Source organism: Lolium perenne, chromosome 3 (assembly GCF_019359855.2).
Source record: "Lolium perenne isolate Kyuss_39 chromosome 3, Kyuss_2.0, whole genome shotgun sequence".
Lineage (NCBI taxonomy): Eukaryota > Viridiplantae > Streptophyta > Magnoliopsida > Poales > Poaceae > Lolium > Lolium perenne.
In genome coordinates, this window is record NC_067246.2 from 195204051 (window position 1) to 195207120 (window position 3070).

General features: G+C 50.2%; 1 pseudogene; it reads right to left on the reverse strand.

Moving 5' to 3' along the window:
* Positions 1–907: 907 nt before the first annotated feature.
* Positions 908–2668, reverse strand: LOC127339744 (protein CYPRO4-like; annotated as a pseudogene).
* Between the last annotated feature and the right edge of the window lie 402 nt (positions 2669–3070).

Below are 3070 nucleotides of genomic sequence, written 5' to 3' on the forward strand. Positions count from 1 at the left end.
CTCTTTGGAGGACATGGAATTTTTTTTACACCGCTACTTCTATCAAGGTCGGGAACGGGAAGAAAACACCTTTTTGGCAAGCACCATGGCTTGGAGGACGAAAGCCCATCGACATTGCACCTCTCATCTTCGCCTCCTCCAAGCGGAAGAATTGGAAAGTGGCCCAAGCTCTTAATGGTAATGCATGGGTTAGCAAGGTTGACTTGGAGCAAGGTTTCTCTATGGACCATCTATCTCAATTTGTGGACCTTTGGGGCCTCATCAACAATTTCCAACTTGATGAGGATGAGGACGATGATATTACTTGGAAGCTTACCTCCAATGGGCAATACACCACGAAATCCGCCTATGAAGTGCAATTCTTAGGCTCCACCCTTTCTTGCCTACACAAATCGGTATGGAAGAATTGGGCTCCGCCCAAGACGAATTTTTTTATTTGGCTTCTTTACCAAAATAGGATTTGGACCGCCGACCGGTTGGAGAAGAGGGGGTGGCCGAATTGCGGCTTATGTCCTTTTTGCAAGCGTTGCACGGAGTCCGTGGACCACCTTTTCGTTCATTGCCGGTTCACTTTGAGGATTTGGGACAAGACAAAGGAATGGCTTGGCGCACCCGAGCTTCACTATACACCCACGGAGGGACAATCTTTTCCGGAATGGTGGAGCGCAATGTCCCGTAAAGGCGTGGCATCCCTTGCCATGCTAATGCTTTGGGAGGTGTGGAAGGAGCGGAACAATAGGGTCTTCAACAACAAGCGTGCGCCTTCGCAAGTCGTCTTCGATAGGGTTAAAAACGAGGCTAGACTTTGGGTCATAGCGGGTGCAAAGAATTTGGGCTATTTGATGCCGGGAGAGTGATCGTGTAATAAGTCTAACACCTTTTACTCTCTTGTAAAACTTCTCCTTAATTAATAGTATGGGCAAAGCTTTTGCCCACGTTTCAAAAAAAAAGTATTATCTTTCCCACCTTGTCCATAACGGTGCAAATCAATACCAATTATGTGCCAGTCATAGGCAAAATCCACATGAGTAACTGGTGATCCAAGTTCAGGTAACACTGTCTTCTCCATCCTCATCGAAATCTTTGAGTTGAGCCTGATCTTGCCATCCACGGAACCAACAACAACTGAACCATTCCCAGTACTGTACTTGCAAGTTGATGCCATGTGAGAGCTGATGGCCCTGCCAACAATGCAGCACCGCTGACTCAGAGGAGCTACCACTGTCTACCACTGCCCCTCGCATCCTGAATATCCCACCTGAAGACCCAGTTGTCATCCAGTCCCAAGAAGGTGGTTCCCAAGGGTTCAAGCTGCACGCTTTTACTGTCGTTGGCAATGTCTCGAATTGTGATGTTAGTTCCATCCTTCTGGAATCGCCACTCTGTTGACAACCTTCCTGGTCTCCATGTCGACATGGTGGAGGCCGTTGGAATGAGGAGCGCATGTGTCTCCAGGGCTCATGAGAAGAATGTTCGCCTTGTTGCGCATAAGCAGGGCCTTCTTCACCATCGAGTAAGAGCTGGTCTTACTGCTACCGCGGCCGCCGGAGATCTTCGCCGAAACGCCCTCCCCGTGCACGTTGTGGCGGAAGTTTTTGAGCACCTCTATCCCAGCGCCACCGACCAAAAACCTGATGTCGAGCGCAGCGAGCATCAGGATTTCGATGCCGCTGTCGTCGTCGGCCTCCTCCTCGATCAGGTCCCTGGCCGGGGAGAGCTGAAGCCGTCCCGTCCTCCGCCTTGGCCAGACCGGCGTTGATTTCTGCGATGAAGGTGTCAATCTCGGCCAGCTTCTGGGCCGCCATGACCACCTCTACCTGGTCCCGAGATCTCCACGAGCTTCGCCGCGACGTGACTCTGCGATGCAGCATCTCTACTCCTCTCATCCGTCCCCAAGGCATCGGCACAGTCAATCTGGGACAAAAAAAGAGAGGAGCAGTCCACGACATTGACGGGCCGTGGCGGAGGCCACTCTTATCCGAAACCTCTCCGCGCGGTCGGCTGAACTATCTATGGCTCTGGTTGCAGGCCTCCGGCACGGCGTTGGTGGGAATTGGGGGAGGCGGCGGCAGAGGTACATACTGTGGGGTACAGGACTCACGGCAGCAGCCGAAAGAGAAGGTCGTCGCGGGCGTGCTCATCCAGGCTTGCATGTGGCGCGCGATGCGGTTGAGGCGTGCAGAGAAGCGGCAGAGCCGCAGAGGCGGCGATGTGGCATGGGGAGGGAAGTCTGATCGAGGGCCACGGGATTTGAGGGAAGGTTGGACGATGCTGACGACGGGATTTGAGGAAGGGTTGGACGAAACAACGATGGACGATGTATTGTTTGACGACGGAACCGCTTCGTGTTTTTTAAGTAGTAGAGATTAAACTGACATGCATCAATATGACAAAAGGTCTAAATTTAGGATGTGCTATAATGGTGATCATAAGACGGGAGCGCTGTTCTGGATGGTGGCATATATCAGCTAGATATTTAACAGAAGGAACAAGCAATGACCTTTGCACATTCTCAAATGTAACAAACACCAAGCTCCAGGCACGTGTTTCATCAAAACTCTGTATAAACCGTTCATGTAGCAATTAGATTTTGGGTAATCATATTTCTTTGAGATATCGAAGGATTCATGTAAAAGCGTACATCAATAACATTGCAGGATGACCACATATTTACGATTTGAAAAAGGCATATGAAATGCACATATTCAACAAGGGGCAAATCAAATATTAGGGATTTAGTGCAATGTGGAGATGAGAGGGAACTGACGCACCTTGTGGGGATGCACGAGCTAAAGAGGTACCGAATGGCAGCAGACGGATGCACGCAAGCAACCACCAAGTCGATCCGGTAGCAGCGCTTCGATCCAAAGAAGTTGTTCCTTCGCGTTTTCCTCAACACCAGCCGCATCCCTTCAAAGACCTATCCAACAACATCAACACAAGCAGTAATATTGATCAGCTCATGTGCAAATGTACCATCTGACACAACAAACAACTAATTACATTGGTACTGCAGGGGAACATGTGGCATGCACTACCTACAGTTCCAAAGGAAGTGAGAACACCGTGC